The 9,480-nt window shown below is 37.2% G+C and overlaps 1 non-coding gene across 1 annotated transcript; it reads right to left on the reverse strand.

Annotated features, from left to right (window-relative positions):
* Window positions 1-8,868: 8,868 nt before the first annotated feature.
* LOC127098722 (small nucleolar RNA R71) lies at window positions 8,869-8,975 on the reverse strand. The gene has a single exon (XR_007793424.1). It is a non-coding gene; the product is annotated as a small nucleolar RNA R71 (small nucleolar RNA).
* Window positions 8,976-9,480: the final 505 nt, after the last annotated feature.

Raw genomic sequence — 9,480 nt, forward strand, 5'->3', positions numbered from 1 at the left:
TATGCATAGGATGCGACATCCTAGCGAGCACGTTTCCCCCGTCCCGAACTACGTCGACTCTGATGTCTGTGCCTGACAGACTACGTAGGCCCAGGATGCGATATCCTGCCGAGTCCTGTTTCGTTTGTCTTTCTGTGTTTTCCTTCCAGCCTTGTGTGCAGTTTGTGATCAGTTTTTTTTAGCAACCTTTCTTCTATTCTTTTGAGCGTGGATCCCGTCGAGTACGACGGATGCGTAGGGGTGCTAATACCTTCCCTTCGCATAACCGACTCCCGATCCCATCTTTCTCTGGTCGCGAGACCATGTCTTTTCCAGGTTTACTTCGAGCGTTTCCTTTCCCTCTTTTGGGATAAATAATGCACGGTGGCGGCTCTGTTGTCTTGTTTCCCGCCGGTTTTTTCGCGTAATGCGACAGTAATCACATAAGAATACATCTTACATAAGCACAAAGCTCCCCCTGAGATGTATAATCCTAAAAAGATAAAATCAGAATGAAAGAACACTTTCCTGATTAACCTTTTTGAAGTACCAGAGTAATTTTTCAGGCAGAATCTGGTTTATCTTCAGAAGTTGATTGATGTTGTCCAGAGCACTGGTTTGTTAACACCAACATTCTGATAAGCTTCACTTCAGAAGCTTTGTTGAGTTCTTTTGAAGACTCTTTTAGAACTAGTTATCTTCTTAAAAAAAACTTGACTTTCAAGTCTAATTACTATAGAGGAAACTCTTCTTCATAACTAGATGCCAATGCCTTGGTTTTCAGAAAGAACTTTCAGAAGAACTTTGATGCCAAGTACTCAATGTTCTAGGTTCAAAACATGAATATTAATTCCTTGAAGATTCATGCACTTGAATCTGATTCTCAATCATCAGCATGAAGGTTGTACAAACTCAGATAAAAGACAATTTCATCAAAAATTGATAACTTATATTCTGATATTTGAAACTTCAAGAACTATTGATGTTTGATTATAACCATTATGATTCTTGAAATATAACCCTACAAATCATTTAACAAACTATTCTTTGAAGTATTTGTTAGAAGAAAACATTATTCAATGTTTGGGTTCTTACTTAAGGAATTTAGGTATATCAAAATAACTACGAATCTTCCCCTCAGACATGTTTCTCCCCATTTGTCATCAATAAAAAAGGCATAGACAAAATAATAAAATAAAACAATGAGAAAGAAACAAAATGATTTTCATTGATTGTGCCAAAAAGGCAGAAAAGATACAACTAGCATAAAAAAATAAAGGGTTAGGGGTTATGAGGAGGAGGCGGAGGAAGTCTGGTTAGAATTAATTGAGACATCAAGTCCTATTTGTTTAGACGCTCTTTGACTAGCGCATTATCAACCTTAATTTCCTCAATGGTCTTCATAAGTCCAACAGGAATGTCTCTAGATGAAGGTATAAGAGAAGATTGAGAAATATAAACTCCAACTTGTTAAGTTTCAGAAACAACAATTTGAGTAACAACTTCTTCCATTAAGCAATCCTGATGTCCAGAAAAAACTATAGGATCCTGAACGACCATAGCTTCCTGAACAACTACCTCTTCCATAACTTCTGGAGTAACTTCCTTGACCTCTAGAGCAGGAAGACATAACTGGGAGTGCCATGACTTCAAGATTTCCATGACTTCCAGATTTCCATTAAGGAATAAACCTATAAAGGAAGTTTCTTTCATAAACTTTATACCCAAAATTCATCAGCCCATGCATCTTGGAATTTATCCATCTTCTGTAAGCTTCCCAATCAGAATCTCTCTTAGCTGAAGTTGTTGAAGAATGATTGATTATCATTGCTTCATGCTAACGGCTTCTAGATTCTAATTCAAACTTCCTCAGAATCTTACCAATGTTGAGAGAGGCTTTTGGTGGTATGGGGTAGCTAATAGTGAGGTCAATTTTTGATTCATCAAAGTCAGGACCAAAAATTGAAGGAGTGGTGATACGAGGTGATTCAGGATCATATAGGACTGGTTCAGGTTCATAGTTGAACATACGCTTAGGAGTGCCTTCAGACACATGGCCATCAGAGACTATTGGGAGTTCTGAAATTTGGATTTTCTATTTGGGGAGAGAGACAGACGGTGGTGGAGTGGGTGAAATTTGTAACTTGTGAAAGAGATGGTGGTGATGGCATCTGTTGTTGAGACAATGTTTCAGAAACTTGAGGAATTTCAATAACAGGTTTTATAGTGGGTGATTTGGGAGGTGGTGGAAGTAAAATAGGTTTAAAAGGTTTGGAAGTGACTGAAATGGATTGAGAACTAGGAGGGGGTTTGATTGGTAAGATCCTTTCGAAAATCACAGGATCAAAAGTAAGCGGGGTGCTAGCTTCAGGAAGCTTACTAGAAGTAATGTTAGAATATTTTGAGGTGTGTTGGACAACTCCAGAAGTATCCTTCAGAAGCATGGCTTTCTGGCGCTCACTGAGAGGCACCACATCTTCATCCAGAAGGACAACATTTTTCTTCTTCTTCTTCTTTTGAGGCCTTAAAGATCATTCTCCTCTTGATTCCTTGTTCCTCTTTCCATGAACATCCAGATAAGTTTCAGGTAGATTGAAAGGATCCACCATTGGTTCAATTTCATTCTTCTGACAACTTTTCAGATAGTATTGTAAAACCTCTAGAGGATCAATCTTGGTGAAGATCGGGAAGTTGCCTAATGGAGTCATCATTCCACAGATATCATCCTTTGAGGGAATGAAATCTAGCCTTACAATTCTAGAAATGAGACTCATGCTCTTGAGATTCTTTTCTGAGAAGATCTTTCCAGCATCCTTCATAAGTTCATCGGTCAAGCCACTGACTAGAAAGTCATCTACCAGATCATTCTCAACGAGAATGTTAAAAATCATCCTTCATTTGGAGATGAACTTGCTTTTGTTCTTTTTTTAAGATCCACCAGTTCTGGATTTTCGGATAGAATCCCTCATGAACTTGAACAAGATGGAGGGAAGTCCCAACTTGAGACCCTTCTCCAGAAAGAACAGCATGAACTTCTGATGTGTGTTGAGATAGTCAGAACTGTTGGTGCTAGGCCAGTGATGAATGCAACCAAGAATTATTTTGAACCAAACTCTTAGGTTGTCTGTAAAATCCTTAGCACTAGGACTTTTATCGTCCTCAAAGTTAGTTTCAGCTTTAAAGATGACCGGAGCGATATCGGCTTCTCTTTTAGAATTTATCTTGGCACTATGAATTCTTTTGCCTTTTCCATAATGAGAGATTAAATCAATAATGGATTTCTCAGTTATGACAATCTTCCTTTTCATGATGTAGGAAGTTATTGTTTCCTTTTCAACAGTGGCATGCAGCTAAAACTACTTCACAAAAACTGGGTACACAGGGCTAGTTAGTCTCTCAAATAAGGTTTTCACACCTTGAAGTTACAGGGTTTCATAGAAATCAAAACCGTTGTCTTTCAAGTTCTTGGAGTCTAAAATAGTTTCATAGAGTACCATTAACTCGTTGACAGGAGTGTGTAGAGTTAATTTTGGTATTCCTTCTATGATGGGATTGTTTTCATCAGCCATTGAGGGACTGGGAGAGATTTGTTGTTGAATCTATTGTTGTTGAGTAGCCATTAATGAAGATGAATAAGATGAAGAACATTTGCAGAGAGGGTTGTTTTAGGTTTGAAATATGAAAGTGTGGGAATATTGTGCGCATAGTGTGAAAATGTGAGTGAAGTGGGTTTATAGAATTTTGTTGCAATGATGACAAGATGGAAATACGCAGTCATAGGGGGAAGCATAAGAGTTTAACCTAATTCCAAGAATTGTGAAACCCAATGTGTCACGCTTTTATTATGCATGCTCAGAAAGTGGGACAACTGTCACCACATAGAACCACATGAAATCAAACGATATGAAAACCATTTAATACAGCGACTATTCAGAATTAGGAAGACAAATCGATAATATTGCTTCTGATCAGAACCTTTCTGATTCATGAAAATTGTCTTACTTTAGAAAGCTCATGTTTCAGAGTCAACAAAAACATTCTCATAATCTAATCTAGAGTTCTGAAGACTTAAACATTTTGAAATACATCTTTTCATTCTGGACATAAATCCATAAATAAGTTTTTCATAATGAATATGAATCTATCTTCAACAAAGGGGTTTTGTAAAGGTATCAACCCATTGATTGTCTGTATCAACCAATTTTAGATGAAAATTACCCTTCTGAACATAGTCACGTAGAAAGTGATGTTTAATTTTAATATGCTTAGCCCTAGAATGAAAGATAGGATTCTTAGATAAACAAATAGCAAAAGTATTATATTAGAGAATAGGAGTGTTACTCTCAGAAACTTGATAATCTTCCAGCTGACTCTTCATCCAGAGTATCTGAGTGCTACATCCAGAAGTTGCAATATATTCAGCTTTGGTTGTTGAATGCGCAATTGTTGATTGTCTCTTGCTGGACCATGAGATCAAGTTATCTCCCAGCAATTGGAAACTTCCAGAAGTACTTTTCCTTTCTATTCCGTCTCCAGCATAGTAAGCATCACAATAGCCTACTAATTTGTATCCACTTGATTTTCTATAAAAACAAACCAAGGTTAGTAGTACGTTTCAGATACCTAAAGACTCTCTTAACAACAATTATGTGAGTTTCCCTAGGATATGATTGGAAGCGAGCACATAAGCAGACACTGAATAAAGTATCAGGTCTAAAAGCGGTTAGATAAAGGATAGAACCTATCATACCTCTGAATAGCTTCTGATTTACCTTATTGTTTACCTCTTATTTCTCCAGAATACATGTAGGATGCATTGGATTCTTTGCTTTCTTATGTTCTGATAAGTTAAACTTCTTCAGAAGTTCCTTTGTATATTTGCTTTGATGAATGTACGTTCCTTCTAAACGTTGGTTAATCTAGATTCCAATTAAGAACTTAAGTTCTCCCATCAAATTCATTTCAAATTCTGCCTGTATTGACTTAGCAAAACCTTTGCACAATGAAGAATTAGCAGAACCAAAAATAATATCATTAACATAAATTTGCATGACTAGAATATCATTCTTAAAGATTTTGCAAAAGAGAGTTATGTCCACTTTTCCCCTGGTAAAATTATTTTCCAAAAGGAAGTTACTTAGTCTATCATACCAAGCTCTAGGAGCTTACTTCAGACCATATAACGAATTTTTCAATTTAAAAACAAAGTCAGGATTTTAAGAGCTTTCAAAACCAGGAGGTTGATGCACGTATACTTCTTCAGAAATGTATCCATTTAAGAATGCACTCTTAATATCCATATGATAAAGGATGATGTTATGATTGACTGCAAATAAATTAAAAGACGAATAAACTCTAATCTGGCAACTAAAGAAAAGGTTTCTGTATAGTCAATACCTTTTTGCTGACTATAACCTTGTGCTACCAGTCGAGCCTTGTGTCTGACAACCCCGCCTTTCTCATTGAGGTTGTTTCTGAAGACCCATATGGTTCCAATGACATGGAAACCCCTTGGTTTCCGAAAAAGATCCCAAATGTTGTTTCTGGTGAATTGATTCAGTTCTTCTTGCATATCCATAATCCACTCATTATCCAAAAGAGCTTCATCAATAGATGTAGGTTCTATCAGAGATACCAAACCTAGAAAAGTCTCTATAGAAGGTTTAAATGAAGATGTCATTTTGACTGAAGCATTTTTATCTCCCATAATCAGTTCTGCAGAATAAGGGGTTCTTGATCTACTCTTCTTCTGATGAGTTGGATCAATGATAGCTTCTATTTGAGTTGTATCTTCAGACTCTTTATCTTTTCCTTCTGAGTCTTTTTCTCCAGAATCAGTATGCTTGGATTCTGAAAGATTGATCTTCAGATCTGCAAATTTCTCAACTAGATTTGAGTTTTCAGGGTCAAGCTTATCATTGAAGCTAACATGAATTGATTCCTCAACAATTTGTGTTTTTGTGTTAAAGATCTTGTAGCCTTTAGAGTGTTCAGAATATCCTAACAATAAACACTTTTATGCTTTAGAATCAAACTTGCCAAGATTCTCTTTAGTGTTCAACGTAAAAAATTCACATCCAAAAGGGTGATAATAAGAAATGTTGGGCTTTCTGTTCTTCCACAATTCATAAGGAGTCTTACCTAGAATATGTATGATAGAAATCCTATTTTGAATATAACAAGTTGTGTTAACTACTTCCGCCCAGAAATGCTTAGCCATATTAGTTTCTTGGATCATGGTGCGAGCTATTTCGTGCAAATTCCTATTCTTCCATTCTACAACTCCATTTTGTTGTGGATTTCTAGGACAGGAGAAATCATGGGAAATACCATTTGAATCAAAAAGATTTTCAAAATGTTTAATTTCAAATTCGCCACCATGATCACTTCTGACTTTGACTATTTTGTAGTTCATTTTTGTTTGCACTAGTGAGCAGAAGGTAGAAAACATATAGTGTAACTCATCTTTGTGTTTCATGAACTTTACTCATGTCCAATGATGACACTGAAATTCACCGTATTTTCGACTCTGATTTGCATGCATTTTAGTTATTTTATTTTCATTTTGTTATGTTATTACTATGTTTCGCTTTGTTTTCAGGTTTTTACTTTAATCGGAGCCCCGATCGAGAAAAGGAGTGAAAATGAGCTAAAAACCCTAAAATTCAGCATTTTACACTTGTGGCTCCCACTGTGGCTGGCGCCATGGACCCAGCCATGACGTGTCCTAGCTCAATTTCCCTCAACTGCCACGTTCCCCACTACTTCCACTAAGGCGCCACAATTTGGCCGCATGGCGGGCGCCATGGAGTTGTGGCAGGCGCCACAAGAAGAAAAGATTTCCCTCCCATTTTCAAACTAAAGGGCATCCTTGTCATTTCCATTATTTTACTTGCCTATAAATACATACTCGTTTTCATTTGTTTAAGCATCCAAACTTAGAGCAGAGGCAAACTTAGAGCAAACTTAGTTTCACTTAGGCATATATTCAGTATTTTAAAGTGGTAATCGCTTCGCATTGGGGTGTTACCACAAATGTGTAATCAAGTCTGTGATCGAGTCTGTGATCGAGTCTGTGATCGAGTTTGGAGCACTTTGGAAGGAAGTTAATCCTGCCGCTATTTTCATTTCCGCTTCACATTTTATTCAACCCTCCGATTGGAGCAGGTTTTTATTGCTTTACCTTTATCTAATTTATTTTCCCGGACTGTCTTTACTTTATTTATTTCCCGCACTGTCTTTACTTTATTTATTTCTCGCACTCGCTTTACTTTATTTATTTCTCGCACTCGCTTTACTTTATTTATTTTCCGCACTCGCTTTACTTTATTTATTTTCCGCACTCGCACTACTTTTATTTATTTTCCGCACTCGCACTACTTTTATTTATTTTCCGTACTCGCACTACTTTATTTATTTTCCGCACTCGCACTACTTTTATTTATTTTCCGCACTCGCACTACTTTTATTTATTTTCCGCACTCGCACTACTTTTATTTATTTTCCGCACTCGCACTACTTTTATTTAAATTAAAATGCACCTTTACTTTACCATGTCTAACTAAATCTATAAAGGTCAGAATGTAAGGATCGTAATTGAACCGATAATCCGTACAATTGTTCGTAGAAACACTTAAGGGCTATTTTAACTTTCAACTTATGTTTTCCCGCACTTAATTTCCGTTGGGTAAGATCGAAAGTCGTCCAACGTCTTTTTAAACTTAGTTGTTTTTAACTATTTCAAATACAGCGAAAGTGCTTTGTTTAGTTCATTAGGAGTTTTTAACTTAAGAAGAAAAGTGATTTTAAAACTATTTTCGGACGCGTTTATAAGTTTAGAGTCTGGTTCGTAAGAACCTCTTTTGGTTAAGAAATCCAGGTTAAAATACTCTTCAGCTTAGTCAAGATACTATATTTCTTAAAAATAGGTTTACTACTCTAACGCAATGTGCGCCTTTTTATAAGTGACAATAAGAGGGTTTGATTAGGGAGTACAACTCCATTCTGAATACGGGAAAGCGATAGTTCCTGTTAAATTGGTTCTTTTCAAAGTAGAAAATAATGCCCATAAGTAGTTCTGTTAGCAAGTACTTGGATTATTAATTAATTATGTGAATTACATTCGAGCCTGTCTTTATTAATTGAACTTTATCCAATACTTTACTTTTCATTGCACACTCTTAAAACCCCTATTTCGTTTACCTTAGATAAAAACCATAACAATAGATAACGATAGATTGACACTTGGTCTCTGTGGATTCGACAATCTTTTATATTACTCTGACGCGTTCGTATACTTGCGAAAAGCACGCATCAAGATTTTGGCACCGTTGTCGGGGACCAATTTCGTCAAATTTCGTACCCTGTTGTTATATCATTTAGACTTAGGCTATTACCCGTCGGTCAATGCGAAAAGCTCGCATCACTGGAAGCTTAGTATACCCTCTGGCGGAACCTGAACATTACGCTCGCGCACGTTTATTCTTTCATATAATTAGGAGAGCTATGGCCGAAGATCAAAACCAAAGACCTCTTAAGGACTTCGCCCAACCATCTAACGAAGAACCTAGTTCTAGTATAGTAAACCCAACCATCCCAGCTAATAATTTCGAACTTAAACCATCACTGTTGCAACTAGTGCAACAGAGACAATTCACAGGTCTCGCTACTGAAAACCCAAACCAACATTTAAAAAGCTTTCTCCAATTAGCAGACACTTTTAAAACCAATGGAGCTTCTCTTGAGGCAATACGTTTAAAATTATTCCCTTTTTCCCTCAGAGATAAAGCCCTATCTTGGTTAGATTCCCTTCCACCCAATTCCATTACGACTTGGGATAACCTTAGAAGAGTATTCCTTGCTAGATATTATCCCCCGAGTAAAACCGCCGTTCTTCGAAACCATATAACCAGATTTACCCAGAACCAAGGAGAATCGTTGTTCGAAGCTTGGGAGAGATATAAAGAGCTGTTAAGAGCATGCCCACATCATGGTTTAGAAAATTGGTTAATCATTCAGACCTTCTATAATGGACTTCATTATAACACTAAGATGACCATCGACGCTGCCGCAGGCGGTGCGCTGATGAACAAACCTTATCCTGAAGGTAGTTCCCTCATTGAAGATATGGCTTAAAACCATCAATCATGGGGAGTCGAACGAGCGACAGTTGAGAAGAAGGAAGCCCAAGGAGGAGTGCATGAACTAAGCTCTATAGACATGATGCAAGCTAAAATGGACGCATTAGCCCTTAAAGTCGAGCATATGTGCATAAACCTGAACACTGTAGCCGTAGTTTCGTCGAATTATGAGATATGTGGAACCAAAGGACACCAATCTGCAGAATGCAGTCTATTAATCGAAACCCACTCTGAGCAAGTGAACTACACCCAAGGGAACCCATATTCGAATACCTATAACCCTGGATGGAGGAATCACCCGAACTTCTCCTATAAGAACAATAACCCAATCCAAAATAATGCACCTCCGAGACAAACTGGT

The sequence above is a fragment of the Lathyrus oleraceus genome, chromosome 6, assembly GCF_024323335.1.
Source record: "Lathyrus oleraceus cultivar Zhongwan6 chromosome 6, CAAS_Psat_ZW6_1.0, whole genome shotgun sequence".
Taxonomy (NCBI): Eukaryota; Viridiplantae; Streptophyta; class Magnoliopsida; order Fabales; family Fabaceae; genus Lathyrus; species Lathyrus oleraceus.